General features: G+C 41.9%; 1 pseudogene; it reads left to right on the top strand.

Moving 5' to 3' along the window:
* Positions 1-25,048, top strand: part of LOC101102303 (pyruvate dehydrogenase (acetyl-transferring) kinase isozyme 1, mitochondrial-like) — a 51,969-nt pseudogene extending 26,921 nt beyond the window's left edge.
* Positions 25,049-27,685: the final 2,637 nt, after the last annotated feature.

The following is a 27,685-nucleotide window of genomic DNA, read 5'->3' on the forward strand; positions in this document are numbered from 1 at the left end:
TCTCTGAAATTTTGTGGCTATAATTTCCCCAGATTGTTTTGGGAATGATACTGGCTCCAGAAACAACACTGGTCTTTGCCTGTATATACACAAGCTTCCCCTGCCTTCGCAGCTAAATAGCTTTCAAGGGTAATAACCCTGGAGTGAAAAGTTTTGTTGTTCCTGTTGACCCATGAAGAAAATTTTGGCACTAAGCTGCTGAGGCTGCAGTAATTGTCCTGCAAGTTCTGAGAAGTAAAACCAGTACTACCACTCTTCAGCTCGCAGGTAGAAGAGATCTTTCAGTTAATCAAGCTTTTGGGGTTTTGTTTGTTGTTGTTGTTGTTGTTTAATGATATTTGACATTTAAGCCATTTAGGTGTCTTAGAGATTTTAAAAGAAAACAGTCTTGAGGGTACTCAGTGAGGGAGAAATTTATTTCCTAATTCTGATTTTTGCATAACAGCAATTATGGCGTTATTACCATCTTTAGGTGCCTAAACTTTTCTTTTTTTTAATTTATCTTTTAATTGGAGGAAAATTGCCTTCCAATGTTGTGTTGGTTTCAACAGTGCAAATCAGCCATAATTATACATATATCACTTTCCTCTTGAGCCTGCCTCCCTCCCCATCTCCTCACCCCTTGAGGTCATCACAGAGCACCAGGCTGGGCTCCTTGTGTTATCTAACAACTTCTCACCAGCCACCTATTTTACACATGGTAGTATATATAAGTCAATGCTGCTTTCTCCATTTGTCCCTCTCTCTCTTTCCCTTGCAGTGACCCCAAGTTCATTCTCTACATCTGCATCTCCATTCCTTCTCTGCAAATAGATTTGTTAAAGCCATTTTTCTAGATTCCATATATACATATATATGTGTTTCACATATATATGAATTTTTCTAGATTCCATATATATATATATTTCATATATATGTGTTAATATATAGTATTTGTTTTTCTCTTCCTGACTTACTTCACTCTGTATAACAGGCTCTAGGTTCATCCACCTCACTAGAGCTAACTCAAATTTGTTCTCTTTTACAGCTGAGCAATATTCCACTGTATATATGTATCACATCTTCTTTATCCATTCATCTATAGAGGGACATCTAGGTTGCTTCCATGTGCTGGCTATTGTAAATAGTGCTGCAACGGACATTGGGGTGCATGCGTCCTTTAGATTTGTAAAAGTATAAATAAAGGATTTTACTTGTCTTATATGCATATGATTTGCAACGTACATATATTTACAGGCTTCCCTGGTGACTGAGATGGTAAACATATTGCCTGCCATGCAGGAGACCCGGGTCCAATCCCTGGAGAAGGGAATGGCAACCCGGTCCAGTATTCTTTCCTGGAGAAGTCTATGGACAGAGGAGCCTGGGGAGCCACAGTCAACGGGGTCGCAAACAGCTGGACATGACTAACACATACACACATATATTTACAATATATGTGAGATAACAGTACACTCAGGTGAGTAATTGAATATGCACACAGAAAAGAGAAAAAAATAAATCATGGTTTTCAGTTAGAAGGAAAAGCAAGTAAATATTGAAAAATCCATAGGAAAGAGAGCCAGATTTCTCTGAAGGAATGTCCGTATTTTTTAAGTGACCACAAAAGGACTCATCTCTGTTGCATACGATTCATCTGTGATAAACCAGATGAACAGCCTACCCACGTTTTATGAACCAGATTGCCCTCCACTGTGGAAAAAAGTGTCCCAGTGAGAGCCAGCAGCAAAATCCTCTCTTTCATTTTGCAATTCTAAATTCCCTGAAAAGATGTTAAGTTTAAAACTCTGAGGTGGAGACTTTTCTTTTTACTATCTAGAAGGCAGAAGATATTTCATATTATTTCATATTAATTCTGATCATCATAAGCAAAATGAGAAGGTTAAAGTAGAAGTATGAGGTGCAGGGGAGGAAAGATCTGGATTCGTTTGTGAATTTTGTCAAACCTAAATATTTTTTGGAGAATGATTTTGCTATATTACATAAGTTACCCTTTTGAAATGTTTATAATTAACATATATTAAAGAAAGTAAAGCAGCACGGAGTTGAAATTTGTTGTTGTTCAGTTGCTAAGTCATGTCCGACTCTCCATGACCCCATGGACTACATCATGCCAGGCTTCCCTGTCCTTCACTATCTCCTGGAGTTTGCTCAAAATTCATATCCATTGAGTCAGCAATGCTATCCAACCATCTTACCCTCTGTCGCCCTCTTCTCTTCCTGCCCTCAATCTTTCCCAGTATCAGGGTCTTTTCCAATGAGTCGGCTCTTTGTATCAGGTGGCCAAAGTATTGCAGAAATTTATCCTCCCTTTAATCTAGCAAAATATGCCTTCAGCCAACATACACATTTTTTCCTCTGCTGTTTGCTCAGAAGGAAGAATATTTGCTGAAAACGTCCTTGATGAAGGTTTTCAGTGTGAAAAGGCTTTCAGTTGATGCTATGAAGAGAGACGAGAGAAATAGAACTCTTAAAACTGGGCTGCAAAACCCTTGTTTCCATTTTGAATGACAGAAGCTCTGGGGCAATCCTTGAAATGAGAAATGATGGAATGACAGTTGACAAACTGTTCTGCTGGGGAGCTGTGACCCATGGTGACATTGTGACGGGGAGGGGACCTGCCGGCTATTTGAAGCACCTTGGAAGAGAAGGTTCAGGACCAGCTCTAAAACACTGACTGGACTCTTGATGTTGAATCCAAAGTTTCAGAATAATATCTCTAAGTGAAATGGAAGTCACTCAGTCATGTCTGACTCTTTCCGGCCCCATGGACTATACAGACCATGGAATTCTCCAGGCAAGAATACTGGAGTGGGTAGCCTTCCCTTCTCCTGGGATCAAACCGAGGTCTCCCACATTGCAGGCAGATTCTTTACCAGTTGAGCCACAAGGGAAGCCCAACAATCCTGGAGTGGGCAGCCTATCCCTTCTCCAGCGAATCTTCCAGTCCCAGGAATCTAATCGGGGTCTCCTGCATTGAAGGCAGATAATAAATCTAAGAAGGTATCCCATTTTTTTTAGGGCACAAAGAAAGGAAAGTGAATCCATTTACATGAATTTATATTTAAATTCACCCATTCCAGCCCATCTTAGTCCACTGATTCCTAGAATGTCGATGTTCACCCTTGTCATCTCCTGTTTGACCACTTCCAATTTGCCCTGATCATGGACCTAACATTCCAGGTTCTTATGCAATATTGCTCTTTACAGATTCAGTTAAACCTGAATTTAACTCAGATGACCATTATATCTACTACTGTGGGCAGGAATCCCTTGGAAGAAATGGAGTAACCATCATAGGCAACAAAAGAGTCCAAAATGCAGTACTTGGATGCAATCTCAAAAATAACAATGATCTCTGTTCGTTTCAAAGGCAAACCATTCAGTATCATGGTAATCCAGGTTTATGCCCCAACCAGTAATGCTGAAGAAGCTGAAGTTGAACAGTTCTATCAAGACCTACAAGACCTTCTAGAACTAACACCCCAAAATGATGTCCTTTTCATTATAGCGGACTGGAATGCAAAAGTAAGAAGTCAAGAAACACCTGGAGTAACAGGTAAATTTGGCCTTGGCGTACAGAATGAAGCAGGGTAAAGGCTAATAGAGTTCTGCCAAGAGAATGCACTGGTCATAGAAAACACCCTCTTCCAACAACAAAAGAGAAGACTCTACACATGGATATCACTAGATGGTGGACATCACCACATGGACATCACCAGATGGAGTGGGTAGCCTATCCCTTTTCCAGCAGATCTTCCTGAACTAGGAATTGAACCAGGGTCTCCTGCATTGCAGGCGTATTCTTTATCAAATGAGTTATCAGGGAAGCCCCTTAAAGGGAAGAAGCTATCTCTATTTCAGATTCCTGTCTCTGATCTATAGCACAGGATTTGAGGCCTTACAAATAGCTATGAAAAGAAGGGAAGCAAAAAGCAAAGGAGGAAAGGAAAGATATACCCATTTGAATGCAGAGTTCCAAAAGAATAGCAAGGAGAGGTAAGAAAGCCTTCCTCGGTGATCAATGCAAAGAATTAGAGGAAAACAATAGAATGGGAAAAACTAGAGATCTCTTCAAGAAAATTAGAGATACCAAGGGAACATTTCATGCAAAGATGGGCTCGATAAAGGACAGAAATGGTAGGGACCTAATAGAAGCAGAAGATATTAAGAAGAGGTGGCAAGAATACACAGAAGAACTACATAAAAAAGATCTTCATGACACAGATCATCACAATGGTGTGATCACTCACCTAGAGCCAGACATCCTGGAATGTGAAGTCAAGTGGGCCTTAGAAAGCATCACTATGAACAAAGCTAGTGGAGGTGATGGAATGCTAGTTGAACTATTTCAAACCCTGGAAGATGATGCCGTGAAAGTGCTACACTCAATATGTCAGCCAAATAAACTCAGCAGTGGCCACAGGACTGGAAAAGGTCCATTTTCATTCCAATCCCAAAGAAAGGCAATGCCAAAGAATGCTCAAACTACCACACAATTGCACTCATCTCACATGCTAGTAAAGTAATGCTCAAAATTCTCCAAGCCAGGCTTCAGCAATACGTGAACCATGAACTTCCAGATATTCAAGCTGGTTTTAGAAAAGGTAGAGGAACCAGAGATCAAATTGCCAACATCCGCTGGATCATGGAAAAAAGCAAGAGAGTACCAGAAAAACATCTATTTCTGCTTTATTGACTATGCCAAAGCCTTTGACTGTGTGGATCACAATAAACTGTGGAAAATTCTGAAAGAGATGGGAATACCATACATCAAGGCTGTATATTGTCATCCTGCTTATTTAACTTATATGCAGAGTACATCATGAGAAACCCTGGGCTGGAGGAAGCACAGGCTGGAATCAAGATTGCCGGGAGAAACATCAATCACCTCAGATATGCAGATAACACCACCCTTATGGCAGAAAGTGAAGAACTAAAGAGCCTCTTGATGAAACTGAAAGAGGAGAGCGAAAAAGTTGGCTTAAAGCTCAACATTCAGAAAACGAAGATCATGGTGTCTGGTCCCTTCATGGCAAATAGATGGGGAAACAGTGGAAACAGTGGCTGACTTTATTTTTTGGGGCTCCAAAATCACTGCAGATGGTGATAGCTGCCATGAAATTAAAAGACGCTTACTTCTTGGAAGGAAAGTTATGACCAACCTAGACAGCATATTAAAAAGCAGAGACATTACTTTGCCAACAAAGATCCATCTAGTCAAGGCTATGGTTTTTCCAGTAGTTATGTATGGATGTGAGAATTGGACTATAAAGAAAGCTGAGCACTGAAGAATTGATGCTTTTGAACTGTGGTGTTGGAGAAGACTCTTGAGAGTCTCTTGGATTGCAAGGAGATCCAACCAGTCCATCCTAAAGGAGATCAGTCCTGGGTGTTCATTGGAAGGACTGATGCTGAAGCTGAAACTCCAATACTTTGGCCACCTGATGCGAAGAGCTGACTCATTAGAAAAGACCCTGATGGTGGGAAAGACTGAAGGAGGGAGGAGAAGAGGGTGACAGAGGATGAGATGGTTGGATGGTACCACTGACTCGATGGACATGAGTTTGAGCAGGCTCTGGGAGTTGGTGATGGACAAGGAAGCCTTGCCTGCTGCAGTCCATGGGGTGGCAAAGAATCAGAAACGATTGAGAGACTGAACTGAACTGAACTGATATTTAAATTCTGTCCTCTGTTAAGGAAAAGCCAGAGCTGGATATTAGTTAAAACAATAACAGATCTTATTCAAGACCAGTGTAATAGAGAGAAAGAGACTTCAGTCCAGAACCGTGCTCAAGTCTCAGTATATTACATAGGTAAGTGGGAATTTACAGTGAAGGAGCAGGGCAGGGGTCAGTTGGTGGAAAATTGCTAAGAGAAAACAGCAGGATGAAGGGGGATTCTGGCTGAACTGATCTAGCACGATTCTTGCAGGAGGCAGGCCAAGGGGATCAGACTTCTCAGGTGGGTAGTGGAGGATGAGAAACCTGATTATATAACTGTAGTGATCAGATATGGAGGATGGGGGTGCTTTCTAAACTGACCTAGCTGGATTCTTGCTAAGATTGGGTAATTCAGATAGAAGTTGAAAAGTGGGGCTTGTCTGTAAAGTTCAGGGGAGCATGAATAGAGTTTGGTCAAGGAGAGAATCTTTGTCACCATTTCCAAAATGGATTTGATGCAGAGTACCATAAAAATGATGACCCTGGCAGTCCAGGGGTAAAGAATCTGCCTGCCAATGTGGTAGACACGAGTTCGATCCCTGGGTTGGGAAGATCCCCTGGAGGAGGAAATGGCAACCCACACCAGTATTCTTGCCTGGGAAATCCCATGGGCCGAGGAGCCTGGAGGGCTAGAGGCTTAGCGACTAAACAACAACCAATCATAAAAATAATGACTGTAATAAAAATCATTTACATAACAACAAAAATAAAGTGACCAAGAATTAGTGAGGGAAGTTAAGAAAAAAACTATAATAGATATCTTGGGCTGAGAGTCTACTGCAAATAAGGACAAACCCAGCTCTGAGTTTCTTGGGGAAGAAAGCAGGGAGGAAAACACAGCGTGTTTTTATTGCCTGACAAAGTGAAACATTCCAGTTCATCATGAAACAAGCATTTTCTGGCTCTCGCGTCTGAGCCAGACTTTTCCAGTTGGTAGATAGCATGAATCGCTCTGGACAATGCCCTCCCAGTAGGCTCACAAAATAGGCACAGAAGTTCTACTTAGGGCTGCTTCTTGTGTGACCTTTTGATAAGAGCTGAGGCATAATGTGAAGTTTTCTTCTATGACTTCAGTGCCAACGGATTTCAAGCTGACTCCACGCTTTCTAGAGATTTGATCTGATATGGGGAGAAAACTTACAGAACCTTGAGGAACAAGGCCCTTCCAAGTACCATTTGTCTCAGCTGGACTTTCGACAAGAACTTTGTGCGGGCAGCTCCTTACTTGCGTATCCAATAAGTGTCTGAAGGATGTACCAGTGTTGCACACAACCAGACGTGAGGTGCCCTTTTCGTGAACAATGAGGAATCTGCGTTGAAAAATTTTCAATGTGATGTATTTTAACGAGATAACTGGTGATCAACACTGCTTTCTGCATAGTGGGAGTCACTCTGCCTTTACCTTGTTGACATGACTTCTACTTAATTTGTCTCCCAGACAGAGATATAGAGGACCCACAAAGACTGCACAGTCCAAAAACTGTGGCCATGTGGATCACCATTACCCACATGTGGCCACTTAAATTTAAGTTCATTAAAATTATGTAATTCCCTGGAGCTCCAGTGGTTAGGGCTCTGTGCTTCCAATGCAAAAGACAAGGATTCTATCCCTGGTCAGGGTTAAGTTCCCACATGCCTCCCAGCTTGGCAAAAAAAAAAAAAATTACTTAAAAGTAAACAAAACTAAAGATTCAGCTCTATTATGAAACCCGTTGCACTGGCCACATTTAAAGTCCTCTGTAGCCACAAGTGGCCGGTGGCTAGAAGACTAGACAGAGCAGAGAGAGAGAGGGCAGTCTCACCATCATAGAAAATTCTATTGGACAGCACAGCTCCAAGAAATCAAATGTGTGGGCTATTAATACAAGCAATAACATCTGTAAAGTCATAGCTAAGAGGATTAGTGGAATTGGTGACCATTGGAATAAACCAGAGACCCCAAGAGAAAGGCTTCCTGTCTGAGGGAAAAACAAAACAAGATTAAAACAGCAATTTATGTGTGGCTAGAGGAGGAGTCATATGCATTAATCATAAGGACTGTGGCCATAAAGATCAAGGTCTGGGAGAAGGACAGTCATCGGACCAAAGTGAAATGTGACAGGAAATGCCCAGAAGGGAGTGTATGGAGGTAGAACTTTCTAATTATGGCATAAAGAAGTGTTCTGTGATCCAGCCACTTCAGAAAGTGTGGGCTTAAAATGTCCGAAGGATTTCTTCATTTTCAGAACTCCTCTGAGTCTTTCACAGCTTGATAATCTCTGAGATATATGCAGTGTTCCGCCTCCTTATTTGAACTTGGGGTCTTTGCAAAGTGAGTTATGTTCAGGGCAACCCTCTTGAGGGTTAGCAAGCATGCAAAACTTGACTACGGTCATGCCCCTAGGAAGGTGTACAGCTAGGATGCAGAGTTTATCTTCAGAGCCTGAGCCCTTAGCATTGTATGTAGTTCAACTTTTTAGAGCCGTATGCTCTAACTTCCGTCCTACGATGGAGGTGTATTTTAACAAGCTGTTTCAACAGGGTCATTGCAGGCACAGTAAGAAAGGTGTGCCTGGGGAAACATATCTGGGAAAAGCAACTGCTTTCTAAACATGTGGGAGGGTTGGGAGCCTGCTTTATCAAGTCCCAGCTTTCCTCCATGACTGTCTCCATTTGAAAGTCTGACACTTGAAACTTCACACTTCAAAAATCAGGCTCCTCATCTTCCTCTTCAAATAGTGGTAGGACACTCCTGGCCCTCCACTTTTACACTCTTCAATAAATCTTTATACAAACTCAATTGTTTGACAACACCTTCCAAACTGTCCAATCCATCTATCCTTTTCTTCTCAATTCTTTTGTCCTTAAGATCTCTAAAAATGTTTCTTCTAAACAAATTTATTCCAGTAAAACTGCAGTGCCAATACGAAATGTATTCTTACTCTGAATACAAAATTTCACATTTTGGTTTCTGAATTACTGTTTGAGATAATTGGCTGGTTTTTAAACATGATATTTATTTTCAGTGAAAGTGGTATGTTTTTCTTGAGCGATCTACACTCAGACATACACACATTTTTACGTGTTCATAGATCAACTTCAGATATTATAACTGACTATCCTTTAGTATCTATGGAATAATGCTCTACTGTATAAGATATACTATTTGTGGATCAACTAATAAAAGCTTACAAGTAAAAAAAAAAGTTTCTTCTTTGCCATTTCTGCTTTATTAGGTCTGATTAGAAAGAAGTACAGGGAACTCTCCGGCAAGCCAGTGGTTTGGGACCTCATGCTTTCACTGCCAAGGGTGAGGGTTCAGTCCCTGGTCAGGGAGCTAAGATCCTGCAAGCTACATTGTGCAGCAAAAAAAAAAAAAAAAAAAGGTACCTCACTCTAGTCAGTCATCAAATAAGAAGGCAAGTACATTTTCTATGTTTATACCAGGGTCTTATTATTTCTAAGGACTAGTTTCTAGAAGCTACTTGTAGTCTTAATTACTCCCTAGAGGAACATCTTATTATCAATTATATCAAAGTCAAAATCATCTATTTAGCATTTAGATAGATAAGTGTTAAGTGTGAGTCACTCAGTCGTGTCTGACTTTTTCTGACCCCAAGAATTGTACCCCACCAGACTCCTCTGTCCATGAAATTCTCCAGGCAAGAATACTGGAGTGGGTTGCCATTCCTTTCTCCCAGGGATCTTCCTGACCCAGGGATGAAACCCACGTCTCCTCCATTGCAGGCAGAATCTTTACCATCTAAGCCCCAAGTAGATAATGCCGAACAATTCTACTGAATAGATCAACTTATTCACATGATTTGGAGGTTGTTGGTTGTCTTGTGAATAACCTAGCTAGACCTTACTAAATGCAGTTGAACTCAAAGTGTATTTTTTACAGACGTGCTGCATTGCACAGGAAGTTGGCATTGATAATTCATTTCTTTCTGAAAAAATCTGTTAGGCCTTTCATGCTTTAGAGAGTGAAATTTTGACCTCAGTGTTGTGACAGTCTGAACGTTCGAAGAGATTAAGATACTAGTGATTTTTAAGCATGTGATGGGAAAATGGTAATAAAGTAGTTGTTTATTTCCCATGTTTATTGGAATATTCATTGTTTTAACGTTTGGGATTCATCAGTAAATAAAACAAAGTCCTTGCTCTTAAATCAAGGAGAGACTGATATTAACAACTTGGAAAGGTACATTTTATTTATGTATGTGTTTATTTTTACTTTTCAGCTACCACCACACACAGCATACAGAATCTTAGTTTCCCAGCCAGGGTTGGAACCCATGCCCTCTGCAGTGGAAGAGTGGAATTTTAACCATTGGACCACCAGAGAAGTCCCTGTATTTTAAGTAATAAAGCCAAACATGAAAAAAATCCAGGAATTCTGTATCCAGTGGTGTGTTTGTGTTTAACAATTGACTCTGGAAAAATTAAACAGATCTGACTTGTGCTGTTTGCTGACATGGTGTAAATACTCCTACTATGGCCAATTTCAGCATCAGGGAGATGTCACTGAATGCAGAGTTAGGAATACCTATGCAAACAAAGCTCTCAGGCACCGTGTGAGCCAACTCCAGCACACCGTGGAATCCGAATCAATTCTGTTATCATCTAGATTTTCAGATGGCTCCAGAAAGAAAGTTATTTTAAAGAAAACTGGAGGGGAAAAGACCAAAAAAAAAAAAAAAAAGCCCTAAAATATACAAAAATACTACATAAATAATGTTTATAAGGAAGACCTCTTTACTCTTTTAACATTTGATATAAAGAATAACAAGTTCTATAAAGGCTCTGTTCATGTACAGTTTAAACCTTTAAAACTGAGAAAAAAAATTATCAAGCACCTTTTCGACCTGAAACTCTTCTACTCATTCCTAGCTAAATTGTGTAATCAATCACAAAATTTTAGTGACAATTTTTTATCAGTGAAGAACAATGACCATTTATTGAGTCCCTAGTATATGGGCTAGGTATTTTAATGTGTTTTCTGGATAGTAAGTCTGCAAAGTAGCTATTATCCCACTTTAATGATAAAGAAACTGAGATTCTAAGACATCAATTTCTCCATTAATAATATCACCCGCTAGTAAATTCAATCTAAGATTCAAATCAATGCCTATCCAATTCAAACACCTGTTTTTTGGTTTTTTTTTTCCTGTTGAAATCTGTTGGTTTATGAACTGGCTCAAAATAAAATCTAATTTTCAGAAATGCTTGATGTATTCATTAACTCTCTGGACATGTAAGTCTTAGGACTCTAAGGAAAGTAAAGGAAATTAAAGGCGCTTAGTCATGTCCGACTCTTTGTGACCCCATGGACTGTACCCTACCAGGCTCCTCTGTCCATGGGATTTTCCAGGCAATAGTACTGGAGTGGATTGCCATTTCCTTCTCGAAGCCGGGTCTCCTGCATTGTAGACAGATTTACCGCCTGAGCCACTAAAGTAGGAGGCAATTTTATATTTTTTTATTCATTTTGAGGCCTTTATGGGTGATTTTTTTAAGTTATTTTTTAATTGGAGGAAAACTGCTTTACAATGTTGTATTGGTTTCTGCCATACCACAACGCAAATCAGTCATAATTATGCATATATCACCTCCGTCTTGAGCCTCCCTCCCTTCCTCTCACCTCACCCTTCCAGATCATCACAGCGCCAGGCTGAGCTCCCTGTGTTATCTAGCACCTTCTCACCAGCTATCTATTTTACACATGGTAGTATATATATGTCCATGCGACTGTCTCTGTTGGTCCCACTTTTTCCTCCCTGCGCTGTGTCCATAAGTAATTTTGAAGTCACGGAGTCAGGTTCCCTGGTGTAGATTTACACATTAGTTGCCCCTGGAGCACCATGGCAACAAAGCATACCTCACTAGGCCTGCAGGCAGGACCTCTGGTGTTTATTCATCTCACAATGCCTCCTAGGTTGTTGAATATTCTACTGGGGGTGGGGGACACCTACGGGTAGAGGGGGGTGGGGTCCAATCCTGGGCAGTAAAATGCAATCCGTCTTCCTAATCCTACACAAAAGTAACTCAGGGCTTCCCATGCAACTGGGACACATGGGGACTCTGAATCCCTCTAGTGAACCCTCAAAAGCAATGGATACTCTAAATAAAGTAATAGAATTTTACAACTGGAGAGGACTTCGGAAGTTATTTAATTCAACCTCTCATGAGCAAGTGCATGCTTAGTCGCTCTGGGGTGTCTAACTCTTTTCGACCCTTTGGACTGTAGCCTGCCAGGCTCATGTCAAGACAAAGATAACAAGGCTCAGTGACTTTCCAAAAGCTTTATAAGTGGTTTGCAACCCAAGCCATGTGCCACTGACATCTGGTCCCTTCAGGCATTCTCTCTACCAGGCACTGTGGTACTCTCTCTCTGATGAGGAAACCAGCAAATACTAGTCCCCAAGGACTAGTTAGAGTTAATACTAGTTATTTTAGAGTTAATACCTTGAGGGGAGCAATAGAATGGTATAAAAAAAACACCCCCAAATCCCAGGCTTTCATAGCATAATGAGTAAAATGTCACAATAACAATATCTGTACTTTCCTACACAACTGAATTTCCCCTACCAACATGGTAAGCTTAATAGTAATGCCTTAAGGGTTTGTAACGTTTTACAATTTGTGAAACACTTTTTCACTTTTTATGTCATGGTTATGAAACGTATTAAGTAGCCAGGGAACATGGGTTTGATTCCTGAGTTGGGAAGATCCTCTGGAGAAGGAAATGGCAACCCACTCCAGTGTTCTTGTCTGGAGAATTCCATGGACAGGGGAGCCTGGCAGGCTACAGTCTATGGGGGTAAGAGTCGGACACAACTGAGCGACTAAGCACACACACACACATTTTATAAGTGAGGAAACTGAAGTTCAAAGAAGTTCAGATGTCTTGCCACATGATAAGTGACAAAGAGGGGACCAGCGCTTTGGTCTACCTCCTACTCCAGTGCTTTTCTCTCATAATATCTAAGAAGGGGCAACAGAATAGTGGACTTTGATAGATTCACATTAAAGAAAACCAAGGAACACAGCTCTCATTTAGAGACTTTCTCCAAGATGATATATACCATCTGCTGCTGAGGCCCAAGACCCAAGCATTCCACACGCCAGTCTTCCGCCCACAACATAGAGTTCACTGCACCTTTGTTACTTCCATGAACGGAACATTTGTTTATAAACACCAAATATGCATACACCTCTCCAAATCTGGCAAAAATTCTGCAAGGCAGTGCAACTGGAAAATCTAATATCTCAAAAGTGTTTTGCTTCTGCCAAATTCAAATTCAAATTCAAATTCTGCTGTGCATCTGTGTAATGCATCTTTTTCCATCCCCTGTATAATGAGCTTGAATCTTTAAGAAGTTGCATCCTCACAAATAAAGGTAATAGAGACTCTCTCGTGAGCCTTTGATGAAATAATTATCTGGCAGTTAACAAGCAAAGCCGTCCCTGCCAACTTGGAATCACACCCGGAAAAGAGCTGGGGGAAATTTCAAGATACAGTTTCAGAGTTTGACCCTTGAAATGTGAATTACAAGAAATTATGGTTAAAAGAGAAATATCTATTTTCATGAAGGCGGGGCAGAATTTCAGTGTATCTTCTAGTGAGTATGCTTATGCTCTCTCCTGTGTCTGGGGAGATAAGATTCTAACACTTACCATTAGGACATCATGCCGTAATCGAGGGTAGAGGATGTGAAACAGATGTCAGGAGAACTTTCTGCTCTTGTTTACCTAGACGATAATATGCTTTACTCTCTTTGAGTGTGTCAAAAGTATTTACTGTTGTAAACTCCAATAAATTCATTTATATATTTTAGATTGTAAAGGTTTCAAAGCAGAATTCATTAATCTTGATGCATCTATTAAGGAAATACCTAGTCACTCCACAGTATGTGGAAATGCAGAAAGACTTAAAAAAGAAAAATATCACCCAAAGGCATTTGCTATATTCTTAACGATGCAATTGAAAGAGTTGGATAAACAATCTTTGTTTCTATGCTTTTTGGTAATATCATTTTCCCTGGGCCGGTTATTAAATATATTATGGAAGTAATTCTAATCTGCTTCTGAATCCAAATTGTGTAGTCTCTGCCAAATACTATCTCAACGTGCTTCAGAATCCTGGCTACACACACACACACACACACACACACATATTGTTGTTGTTAGTTACTCCCCAAGTCATGTCTGACTCTTTGCGACTGCATGGACTGCAGCCAGGCCTCTCTGACCCGGCTTCTTTGTCCTTCACCATCTCCCGAAGTTTGCCCAAGTTCATGTCCATTGCATCAGTGATGCTGTCCAGCCATCTCATCCTCTAACAACTTCTTCTTCTGTCCTCAATCTTTCCCAGCATCAAGGACTTTTCCAATGAGTCAGCTGTTCACATCAGGTGGCCAAAATATTGGAGTTTCAGCTTCAGTATCAGTCCTTCCAATGAATATTCAGGGTTGATCTCCTTCAAGATTGACGAGTTTGCTCTCTTTGCTGTCCAAGGGGCTCTCAGGAGTCTTCTCCAATACAACAGTTCAAAGGCATCAACTCTTTGGTGCTCCACCTTCTTTATAGTCCAGCTCTCACAACCGTACAGGACCACTGGGAACACCATAGCCTTGACTATACAGACCTTTGTTGGCAGAGTAATGTCTCCGCTTTTCAACACACTGTTTAGGTTTGTCATAGCTTTCCTACCAAGAAGCAAATGTCTTCTGATTTCATGGCTGCAGTCACCATCTGCAGTGATTTTAGAGTCCGAAAAGAGGAAATCTGTCCCTACTTCCATTCCCCCTCTGCCACTACTTGTCATGAAATAATGGGACCAGATGCCATGATCTTAGTTTTTTTAATATTTAGTTGTAAGCTCGCTCTTTCACTCTCCTTGATCACCCTTATCAAGAGGCTCTTTAGTTCCTCTTTACTTTCTGCCATTAGAGCGGTATCATCCGCATCAGTTCAGTTCAGTCAGTTCAGTCTCTCAGTCGTGTCTGACTCTTTGCGACCCCATGAATCGCAGCACGCCAGGCCTCCCTGTCCATCACCAGCTCCCGGAGTTCACTCAGACTCACATCCATCGAGTCCATGATGCCATCCAGCCATCTCATCCTCGGTCGTCCCCTTCTCCTGCCCCCAATCCCTCCCAGCATCAGACTCTTTTCCAATGAGTCAACTCTTCGCATGAGGTGGCCAAAGTATTGGAGTTTCAGCTTTAGCATCATTCCTTCCAAAGAAATCCCAGGGTTGATCTCCTTCAGAATGGACTGGTTGGATCTCCTTGCAGTCCAAGGGACTCTCAAGAGTCTTCTCCAACACCACAGTTCAAAAGCATCAATTATTGGGCATTCAGCCTTCTTCACAGTCCAACTCTCACATCCATACATGACCACAGGAAAAACCATAGCCTTGACTAGATGGACCTTAGTCGGCAAAGTAATGTCTCTGCTTTTGAATATACTATCTAGGTTGGTCTTCACTCTCCAAAATGTCTGGCTCTGGATGACTGACCACAGCATTATAGTAATCAGGTTCATTTAGATCTTTTTTGTACCATTCTTCCATGTATTCTTTCCATCTTTTCTTGATCTCTTTAGCATCTACTAGGTCTCTACTGTCTCTGTCCTTTATTATGCCCATCTTTGCGCAAAATATTCCCTCAATGACTCCAATTTTCTTGCAGAGATCTCTAGTCTTTGCCCTTCTGTTGTTTTCTTCTAGTTTTATACACTGTTCACTGAAGAAGGCCTTGTTTTCTCACTGTGCTCTTCTTTGGAAATCTGTGTTTACTTGGATATACCTTTCCCTTTTTCCTTTGCTTATTGCTTCTCTTCTTTCTTTAGCTATTGGTAAGGCCTCCTCTTCATGACTCAGATAACCATGATGGTGTTATCACTCATCTAGAGCCAGACATCCTGGAATGTGAAGTCAGGTGGGCCTTAGGAAGCGTCACTATGAACAAAGCTAGTGGAGATGATGGAATTCCTGTTGAGCTACTTCAAATCCTAAAAGATGATGCTGTGAAAGTGCTGCACTCAGTATGCCAGTAAATCTGTAAAACCCAGCAGTGGCCACAGGACTGGAAAAGGTCAGTTTTTATTCCAATTCCAAAGAAAGGCAATGCCAAAGAATGTTCAAACTAATGCACAATTGCACTCATCTCATACGCTAGCAAAGTAATACTCAAAATTCTCCAAGCCAGGCTTCAACAGTACATGAACTGTGAACTTCCAGACATTCAAGCTGGATTTAGAAAGACAGGGGAACCAGAGATCAAACTGCCAACATCCGCTGGATCATTGAAAAGCAAGAGAGTTCCAGAACAATATCTACTTTTGCTTTATGGACTACGCCAAAGCCTTTGACTGTCGATCACAACAAACTGTGATCCTCAAGATCCTTCAAAAATTCTTCAAGAGATAGGAATGCCAGACCACCTGACCTGTCTCCTGAGAAATCTGTACGTAGGTCAAGAAGCAACAGTTAGAAATGGACATGGAACAATAGACTGGTTCCAAATCAGGAAAGAAGTACATCAAGGCTGTATATTGTCACCCTGCTTATTTAACTTATATGCAGAGTACATTATGTGAAATGCCAGGCTGGATGAAGCATAAGCTGGAATCAAGATTGCTGGGAGAAATATCAATAACCTCAGATACGCAGGTGACACTGCCCTTATGGCAGAAAGTGAAGAAGAACTAAAGAGCCTCTTGATGAAAGTGAAAGAGGAGAGTGAAAGAGTTGGCTTAAAGCTCAATATTCAGAAAACTAAGATCATGGCATCTGATTCCATCACTTCATGCGAAATAGATGGGGAAACAGTAGAAACAGTGGCTGACTTTATTTTCTTGGGCTCTAAAATCACTGCAGATGGTGATTGCAGCCATGAAATTAAAATATGCTTGCTGCTTGGAAGAAAAGTTATGACCAACCTAGATAGCATATTAAAAAGCAGAGCTATTACTTTACCAACAAAGGTCTATCTAGTCAAAGCTATGGTTTTTCTAGTAGTCATGTATGGATGTGAAAGTTGGACTATAAAGAAAACTGAGCACTGAAGAATTGATGCTTTTGAACTGTGGTGTTGGAAAAGACTCTTGAAAGTCTCTTGGACTGCAAGGAGATCCAACCAGTCAATCCTAAAGGAAATCAATCCTGAATATTCATTGGAAGGACTGATGCTGAAGCTGAAACTTCAATACTTTGTCACCTGATACAAAGAACTGACTCATTGGAAAAGACCCTGATGCTGGGAAAGATTGAAGGCAGGAGGAGAAGGGGAGGACAGAGGATGAGATGATTGGATGGCATCACTGACAGAATGCACATGACTTTGAGTAAGCTCTGGGAATTGGTGATGGATAGGAAACCCAGGCATGCTTCAGTCCATGGATCGCAAAGAATCAGACACGATTGTGCAACTGAACTGAACTGAACTGAAGGCCTCCTCAGATAACCATTTTACCTTCTTTCTTTTCTTTTTCTTTGGAATGGTTTTATTCACTGCCTCCTGTACAATACGGCGGACCTCTGGTCCATAGTTCTTCAGGCACACTGTTTATAAGTTCTAATCCTTTGAATCTGTTCATAACCTCCACTGCATATTCATAGGGGATTTGATTTAAGTCATACCTGGCTGGCCTAGTGGTTTTCCCCCACTTTTTTTAGTTTAAGCCTGAGTTTTGCTATGAGAAGCTGATGATCTGAGCCACAGTCAACTCCAGGTCTTATTTTTGCTGATTGTATATAGCTTCTTCATCTTCAGCTACAAAAAAATGTACTCAATTTGACTTTGTTATTGGCCATTTGGTGATGTCCATGTGTTAAATCGTCTCTCATGTTGTTGAAAAAGGGTGTTTGCTATGACCAGTGCATTCTCTTGGCAGAATTCAGTTAGCCTTTGCCCTGCTTCATTTTGTCCTCCAAGGCCAAACTTGCCTGTTACTCCAGGTATCTCTTGACTTCCTACTTTTGCATTCCAATTGCCAATGATGAATAGCACATCCTTTTTGGTGTTAGTTCTAGGAGGTCTTCTAGGTCTTCATAGAACTGATCAGCTTCTTTGGCATCGGTGATAGGGGCATAGACTTGAATTACTATGAGGTTGAATGGCTTGCCTTGGAAGGAACCAAGATCATTATGTCTTGAGATTGCACCCAGGTAGTAAATTTCAGACTCGTCTGATGACTATGAGGGCTACTCCATATCTTCTATGGGATTCTTGCCCACAGTAGTAGATATAATGATCATCTGACTTAAATTTTCACTTTCCTATCCATTTTAGTTCACTGATTCCTAAGAGGCTAATGTTTATTCTTACCATCTCCTGCTTGACCATGTCCAATTTACCTTGATACATGGACCTAACATTCCAGGTTCCTACACAAAACTATTCTTTGCCACGTCAGATTTACTTTCACCACCAGACACATCCAGAACTAAGTGTCATTTCCGCCTTGGTCCAGCCACTTCATTCTTTCTGGGGCTGTTAGTAGTTCTCCTCTGCTCTTCCCTGGAGCATATTGGACACCTTCAGACCTGGGGGACTCATCTTTCAGTGTCACATCTTGTTGTCCTTTTATATAGTTCATAGTGCTTCCCTTGTGGCTCAGCTGGGAAAGAATCTGCCTGCATTGCGGGAGATGGGGGTTCGATCCCTGGGTTGGGAAGATCCCCTGCAGAAGGGAAAGGCTACCCACTCCAGTATTCTGGCCTGGAGAATTCCATGGATTCTACAGTCCATGGGGTCGCAAAGAGTTGGACACGACTGAGCAAATTTCATTTTCACTTTCATCACAGAAACTAATACAACACTGTAAAGCAATTATATTCCAATTAAAAAAAAGAAATTCTGTTTAAACAAACAAACAAACAGTAGCAAGGGAACCACAGTTTTATTAAGTATATAAATTATCTCAATGAAGCATGCAGATATTAGATATGAAACGAATACACAGGGCCAAGCAATAGTTTCAATAAGTAATCGGATACATTTAAGTCATGGTTTAAATTGATGATATATGAAGACACATCATGCTATTTCTTGGAACACTTTGAGTAAAACTACTCTGCCGAGCAAAATAATTTAAAAACTTGTATAGAAAGTTGGCATTTGAGTAGATTCTGCATGCCAGAGCACAGCAACATGAATCCGCTGCTCTCTTGCCAAATTGCAAGGTCTCCTCCGCTTGCCAATCTGTTCGTTTGCCAATCTTTATCGATTACTTGGGACAATGATTTTGAATACTGGCTTTTGAGGTTGTTTTGTCCTTACATACTACCTATATTTGCAAGAACTTCTTCAATCTGTACAGGTATCATCAGATGTTAGGAATTTGAAATTTTAAAGACACAGACAAAGAAGGCAATGCAAAAGAATGCTCAAACTACTGCACAATTGCACTCATCTCATATGCTAGTAAAGTAATGCTCAAAATTCTCCAAGCCAGACTTCATCAATACGTGAACCATGAACTCCCTGATGTTCAAGCTGGTTTTAGAAAAGGCAGAGGAACCAGCAATCAAATTGGCAACATCCGCTGGATCATGGAAAAAGCAAGAGAGTTCCAGAAAAGCATCTATTTCTGCTATATTGACTATGTCAAAGACTTTGACTGTGTGGATCACAATAAACTGTGGAAAATTCTGAAAGAAATGGGAATACCAGACCAACTGACCTGCCTCTTGAGAAATCTGTATGCAGGTCAGGAAGCAACAGTTAGAACTGGACATGGAACAGACTGGTTCCAAATAGGAAAAGGAGATCGTCAAGGCTGTATATTGTCACCCTGCTTATTTAACTTATATGCAGAGTACATCATGAGAAACGCTGGACTGGAAGAAACACAAGCTGGAATCAAGATTGCTGGGAGAAATATCAATCACCTCAGATATGCAGATGACACCACCCTTACGGCAGGTGAAGAGGAACTAAAAAGCCTCCTGATGAAAGTGAAAGAGGAGAGCGAAAAAGTTGGCTTAAAGCTCAACATTCAGAAAACGAAGATCATGGCATCTGGTCCCATCACTTCATGGCAAATAGATGGGGAAACAGTGTCAGACTTTATTTTGGGGGGCTCGAAAATCACTGAAGATGGTGATTGCAGCCATGAAATTAAAAGACGCTTACTCCTTGAAAGGAAAGTTATGACCAACCTAGATAGCATATTCAAAAGCAGAGACATTACTTTGCCAACTAAGGTCCGTTTAGCCAAGGCTATGGTTTTTCCTGTGGTCATGTATGGATGTGAGAGTTGGACTGTGAAGAAGGCTGAGCGCCGAAGAATTGATGCTTTTGAAATGTGGTGTTGGAGAAGACTCTTGAGAGTCCCTTGGACTGCAAGGAGATCCAACCAGTCCATTCTGAAGGAGATCAACCCTGGGATTTCTTTGGAAGGAATGATGCTAAAGCTGAAACTCCAGTACTTTGGCCACCTCATGCAAAGAGTTGACTCATTGGAAAAGAGTCTGATGCTGGGAGGGATTGGGGGCAGGAGGAGAAGGGGACGACAGAGGATGAGATGGCTGGATGGCATCATGGACTCAAAGGACGTGAGTCTGAGTGAACTCCAGGAGATGGTGATGGACAGGGAGGCCTGGCGTGCTGCGATTCATGGGGTCGCAAAGAGTCGGACACAACTGAGCGACTGAACTGAACTGAACTGAGAGACACAGAAAGATAGGATCTTCCAAGTCGGTGCTAGTTGTAAAGAACACTTCTGCATACGCAGGAGACATAGAGACATGGATTTGATCCTTGGATTGGAAAGATCCCCTGGAGAGGACATGGAAACCCACTCCAGGATTCTTACCTGGAGAATCCCATGGAGGGCTACATATAGATCATGGGGTTGCAAAGAGTCAGACACAGCTGAAGTGGCTTAGCCCGTACACACACTGCCAATGTCTTAATAACTGATTTATCGTATGTCTTATAATCAATTCAGGGAAGGAATGTAAATCCATTTCCTGTTGCTCCATTTTGGGGCTTTCCTGGTAGCTCAGGTGGTAAAGAATCCGCCTGCAATGCAAGAGACCAGTTCTATTCCTAGGTCGAAAAGATCCCCTGGAGAAGAATAGGCTACCCACTCCAGTATTCTTGGGCTTCCCTGGTGGCTCAGCTGGTAAAGAGTCCGCCTGCAATGTGAGAGACCTGGGTTTGATCCCTGGGTTGGGAAGATCCCCTGGAGAGGAAACAGCTATCTACTGCAGTATTCTTGCCTGGAGAATTCCATGGATTGTATAGTCCATGGGGTCACAAAGAGTTGGACACGAGTGAGTGACTGAATTGACTGAACTGAAAGAGCAACTTATATTTGAGAAAGATTTGTGAAATGTGCTAGACTGGTCTCCCAGGAGGGTGAAATCCTGCATTTACTCATTACACTGGTTGTGTGCCTGTCACTTATGGTAACACAGTCATGGAAAGAAACGAGGAAATGTGCAGCTTTTTTTGTAAGGACTTTCTGTCACTGGGCCTATGTTCTCTGTTGCTAGTCTTCTTTCTTTGGGAAACGCTAGAAATAATTCAACAAGAACTTCTTGTCTTAAGATGACTAAAAGATGTTCCCACCTCCCACCTCGTTCTCCTCTTGTAAATCATCCAGAAACAAAAACAAAAAAGAAAGTTAAAAGAAAAAAAAGAAAATTATCCATCTTTGATAAAGACAGGAGACTTCTGATACCCAAAACCCAAACTCCACTCTCCTCTGAAAAAAACAGGCTTCCTTCCTGATCAGATTATGGGGGAAGTCCGACAGTCCACAACCCCATCTTCCTGTGTTGCCCTACCCTGGCACACACATTCACACACACACATTCATGTATACACATATACCACACACATTCACATACCACACAAACACACACACATGCTCACATCTATTACACACATGCCATACACATACTCACACACACACACACACCATACACTCACACACACAGTCACACACACAAACATACCACATAATATATACATATATCACACATCATACACACATATGCACATACCTCACATGCACTCACACATACAACTTCCAGTCAGCCTTTCCGTGCACCACTTTTAAATATGACATTTCAGGATCGCTAGGTATTTGAGAAAATGTTTCAGCAAACAAGAGGCCAAAATGAACTGGAGAGAAAAAAAGAATTCAGAGGAAACAAATCAATGTTAACATGAGTTAATATCCTGAGATGAAAAAACATATTATAGCCACAAGAATAGGAATTTTTTTTAAAGAAAGGTGTCATCAGGGTGCAAGAAAGACCTCATCTCTTTGAAATTAAAAATAGATGAGGTCTATTAAAAAAAATTTAAAAAAAATTAAGTCAGTGGAAGGACAGAAAGCTAAAGTTGAAATCCCTTCTAAAAGTAAAATAAAGGGATTAAGATGGAAAAGGAGAGGCGGGTATAAATGTCAAACATTGGGACTTCTCTGGCGGTCCACTGGTTAAGACTCTGAGCTCCCAATGCCCTGGCTGGAGAAATATTAATAAGATCCCACATGCTGCATGAAGTGGCCTAAAAAATAAAAAAATAAATGTCAAATATCACTGAGGAAGTCCAACATCTAAGTAACAGGAATTCAACAGAGAAAAGAGTGAGAAGAAATTATCAGAGAATGAATGTGAGGAAATTTCCTCAAACTGAACTATAAATCCCCAGAATAAAAGTACTCCTCAGATACCCAACATAGCACATGACGAGAAGACCCATAATAAGACATATTATAATAATGAAAGTTCACATTACTGAGCATAAAAGAAAAATCGTAGCGACTTCTGGAGACAGAATGGAGCAGAAGGTAAGGATTTGGATGTCACATGAGAACACGTTGACTTCTCAAAGGTAACACTGAAAACCGGTGATTCAACAACAAACGAAGAACACCTGAGAAAGGAGAGAAAGATCTTCTGATGCTTTCAGTAAATTTAGAGAGAATGATGGACTTCAAAAACTACCATTGCAAATAATATATGAATAGCTGATTTAGGCAAGAATCATCCATAAATGTGGAAACTAGTTGTGGTGTCTCACCCCAAATTACTTCCTTTGAGACAACTCTTACCATGAGCTAGGCAATTCATGTTTGATCACCTCAGCTCCATGAACTGGCTACCACTGTGGTATCCCTGCTCTACAGATTAGGAAGTATCCATGGCCACATGTTCTGGAGATAGGACTCAAATCCAGCCAGAGCAGTCCCTTGTCCCCCAAACCCCATGACCTTCTGCCTGGGCTGAGAAGGGACCCTGGGGTGATACCAGCCTCAGGGTGACCAGGTGTCTGATACCCTAAACTCTAGTGGGTGAGAGCGGACAAACTGTGGGCTTTGGGGGCCCTGGCTGGCCATTGAGGTGAGATGTGGACAGGACAACAGCTGTTGCTCTGGTTCCTCATCAAGCCTCCTGCTTTGCCTTTAAAAGCAGAGTTAAAGGAGGTGTTATCTGCATTAGCCAGATATTCACCTCCTCTCTCATTTATCTTTCCCTTGTAAACACAGACGTGAACCACTCCAGTCACCGGAAAACTCGTATCTTTCTTCCGGGAGCAGCTATGAAGACCAGGGCCCATCTCCTGTGTTCTCCTTGCACTTCAGGACCAATCTACACACGACCTGGATTCAGCTGTTCCCAGTTAGCTCTGAATGAGCCCTATAAATAGCAAGAGATACCCACAGGATTACAAGAAGGTTTCCCTCATGCTGCTTGGATGGTTAAACATAAACATTCCAGAACACTACCACTTTGAGAATCCTACTTTGAGAAGTGTTTCTTGTTTCAAGGATCGCATAAAAGTGGAAGGGTTGCAGGGCCTCTGTCTTTCTCTGGATAGTCCCAATTCTGAAGCAGCATGTCTGTTTCCTGCTTTAGAGGAACATCTTTATGGATACATGAGCTCACGTGACTGCCAATGGAGTTTGTTTAATAAAATAAGGATCCCATGCCATCAATTTTTCAACCAACAGGGCACCAGTTTTATTAGAAGCTCTGCAGTAAAGACCACCAACAATAAGGAAACAAACCCTTACAAAACTATAGCAAATAGAAGTTCTAGCAATTATTAAATAGTCAAGATTGACTAGCAGGCTTTTGGTCAATTTGATGATCATTTTTGATAAAATGTCATTCTTTTCCTGGTTTTCAAATCATCCTTTATTTATTGCTTTTTCATGCTGCCTCATTTACCTGGAGACCCTGATGCTGGGAAAGATTGAAGGCAGGAGGAGAAGGGGACAATGGAGGATTAGATGGTTGGATAACTTCACAGACTCAATAGACCTGAGTTTGAGTAAACTCTGGGAGTTGGTGATGGACTGGAAGGCATGCGGCAGTCAAGGAGTCAGACACGACTGAGCGACTGACCTGAACTGAAAGTGACATTTTAAAAAATGTTTTTCATAAAAATTAAGTAGAAAAATAAAAATAGCCCCATAGTGGCATTTTTAAAGATTGTTTATTGAGAGTGCATTATAGTATCTAATTCAACAACAACAACAACAAACAAATATTAATTCTGTTTACAAAATGCTCACCGCATGGATAGAGTCATGTTTTTCGGTTGGAATGAAAAATTAAAGGAGGCACAGGGCCGGGCTCTGGAAAGGGGGGCGGTGGCCGCCCCTCCCCGTCCCCGAGGCCGCCACGTCGCTCACGTACCGCCGGCCGAGCGGCAGAGCGGCGACTTGGCCCCCGGGCGGCAGGAGGCTGGCGCGGCGGCTTCGCGGAGCCGCCTGGCCGGCCGGGTTCCGGGCCAAGGGCAACTTCTACGCGCGCTTCTCGCCGTCCCCGCGCGCTCCAAGAAGCAGTTCCTGGACCTCGGATCTGTGCGTGCTTGTGAAAAGACTTCACTTCTGTTTCTGCGGCAAGAGTTGCCTCTGAGATTGGCAAATATAATGAAAGAAGTAAGTCTCCTTCCAGATAATCTTCTCTGGACATCAGTTCAGTTGCTACAGAGCTGGTAGATATCCAAGAGCTTCTTGAGTTTAAGGACAAAAGTGCTGAAGATGCTAAAACTTTTTATGAGTTTACAGATGCAGTGATACGGATCAGGAACCGACACAATGAAGTGATTCCCACAATGGCTGAAGGTGTGGTTGGATACAAGGAGAGCTCTGGGGTGGATCCTGTCACCAGCTAGAATGTTCAGTAATCTCTGGATCGTTTCTATGCGAGTTGAATTTCAATTAGAATGCTACTTAATCAGCACTCTTTATTATTTGGTGGAAAAGGCAAAGGAAGGAAGCCTATCTCATCGAGAACACCTTGGAAGCATAAATCCGAACTGCAATGTGGTTATTAAAGGTGGCGATGTGAGAGCTGGACTATAAAGCAAGCTGAGCACCGAAGAATTGATGCTTTTGAACTGTGGTGTTGGAGAAGACTCTTGAGAGTCCCTTGGACTGCAAGGAGATCCAACCAGTCCATCCTAAAGGAGATCTGTCCTGGGTGTTCATTAGAAGGACTGATGTTGAAGCTAAAACTCCAATACTTTGGCCACCTGATGCGAAGAGCTGACTCACAGGAAAAGACCCTGATGCTGGGAAAGATTGGGGGCAGGAGGAGAAGGGGATGACAGAGGATGAGACGATTGGATGGCATCACCGACTCAATGGACATGAGTTTGGGTAAACTCTGCGAATTGGTGATGGACAGGGAGGCCTGGCGGGCTACAGTCCATGGGGTCGCAAAGAGTTGGACATGGCTGAGTGACTGAACTGAACTGATGAAAATGCTAGGCGTCTCTGTGATTTGTATTATATTAAAGAATCAGGAAAAAAAAGTCAGACACGACTGAGCTGAACCGAACTCTCCCAAACTAGAACTGAAGAACTAAATGAATACAATGAGAGCAAGGATGGAGCATCACGCTGACAAAGGTGTTTACCCACCTATTCAGGTCCACTTCACACTCAGTTCAGTTCAGTCGCTCAGTCGTGTCCGACTCTTTGCGACCCCATGAATCACAGCATGCCAGGCCTCCCTGTCCATCACCAACTCCCGGAGTTCACTCAGACTCATGTCCATCGAGTCCGTGATGCCATCCAGCCATCTCATCCTCTGTCGTCCCCTTCTCCTCCTGTCCCCAATCCCTCCCAGCATCAGAGTCTTTTCCAATGAGTCAACTCTTTGAATGAGGTGGCCAAAGTACTGGAGTTTCAGCTTTAGCATCATTCCTTCCAAAGAACACCCAGGGTTGATCTCCTTCAGAATTGACTGGTTGGATCTCCTTGCAGTCCAAGGGACTCTCAAGAGTCTTCTCCAACACCACAGTTCAAAAGGGTCAATTCTTCGGCGCTCAGCCTTCTTCACAGTCCAACTCTCACGTCCATACATGTCACACTGGGTAAGGAGGATTTGACTGTGAAGATGAGTGACTGAGGAGGTGGTGTTCCTCTGAGGACAAAGTGACCAACTCTTTAACTACACGTACACCGCTGCACCCCGGCCTCATTTCGAGATGTCCCAAGCCGTGCCCCTGACTGGTTTTGGTTATGGGTCACCCATATCACACCTTTATGCGCAGTACTTCCAAGGAGACCTAAAGCTGTCTTCCCTAGAGGGCTGTGGGACAGACACAGTCATCTACGTTAAGGCTCTGTCAACAGAATCAATACAAAAAGACTCCCAGTGTATAACAAAGCTGCCTGGAAGCATTACAACACCAACCATGAGGCCGACGACTGATGTGTCCCCAGCAGAGAACCAAAAGACATGACAACATTCCGCAGTGCCTAGACACATTTGGGGCCCCTGGAAAATCCAGATGTGGCTTTTTATTAAATTTGGAAGGGTGGTATTCAGGGACAAAAAAAAAAAAAAAGGAATATCGCCTCTTAGAGCAGAACAATTTATCTTAGCTAATTAACACAAGAGGGTGGGGCACTTATAGCATGATGACCTTGGAGTTCAAGGTCACTGAGAAAGACTGTGTTCCTTTGATGCCACAAAGTGTCAGAATGTCTGAAATATGCCTGCAGTGTTTCAGGTTGAAGTTTGAACAAACCCATGAGGCCTTTGGGCTTCCACAATTTAAAATAATTTTATCAGCTATCAACTCTCCCCGCCCCAACTCCTCCCAAGTTTTGCTGTTTCGTCAGGTTTGATGAAGACATTAAATCTAACTAGATGTTTTCACCCTTCCCTAAGCCAGAACACATAAGCTTCCAGAACACATGTTAACTAATCTGGACTGTATCCTCTTTGCAACAGGAGATCGCTTTCATCTCTTTATTACTAGAGAAGAAATAGCTTTACTTAGTCAGAAGGCAAGTTGGAGACCCAAAAGAAATCTTTAAACATTTTAAAACCATTTTTTTAGGTCATTTCAGTTCAGTTCAGTCACTCAGTCACAACCCCATGGACTGCAGCACTCCAGGCCTCCCTATCCATTGCCAATTCCCGGAGTTTACTTAAACTCATGTCCATTGAGTCAGTGATGCCATCCAGCCATCTCATCCTCTGTCATCCCTTTATCCTCCTGCCTTCAATCTTTCCCGGCATTAGGGTCTTTTCAAATGAGTCAGTTTTTTGCATCAGGTGACCAAAGTATTGGAGTTTCAGCTTTCGCATCAGTCCTTCCAATGAATATTCAGGACTGATTTCCATTACGATGGACTGTTTGGATCTCCTTGCAGTCCAAGGGACTCTCAAGAGTCTTCTCTAACACCAGTTGAATCTAATTCAACCCCATTGGAGGATTTCAGCATCAAAAATATTGAATATAACAATGCACCATACAAAAACCTTGTAAGGGAAAATTCCTGCTTTACAGATGAAGAAAATGACACTCTGCTATTTATAACATTATAGTGAATAAATGACAGTACTGGTGTTTAACCCCAGGCTTTCTCTCCCTGCACTCCTCTCCTGTCCAGATGCTATCCCAGATGGTAACACCTGGCCAGAGGTCACCGACTCGACCCCTCAGAGGCCCAGAGAAGAGCACAGAGATGACAATATGCATC

Source organism: Ovis aries, chromosome 3, assembly GCF_016772045.2.
Source record: "Ovis aries strain OAR_USU_Benz2616 breed Rambouillet chromosome 3, ARS-UI_Ramb_v3.0, whole genome shotgun sequence".
NCBI lineage: Eukaryota > Metazoa > Chordata > Mammalia > Artiodactyla > Bovidae > Ovis > Ovis aries.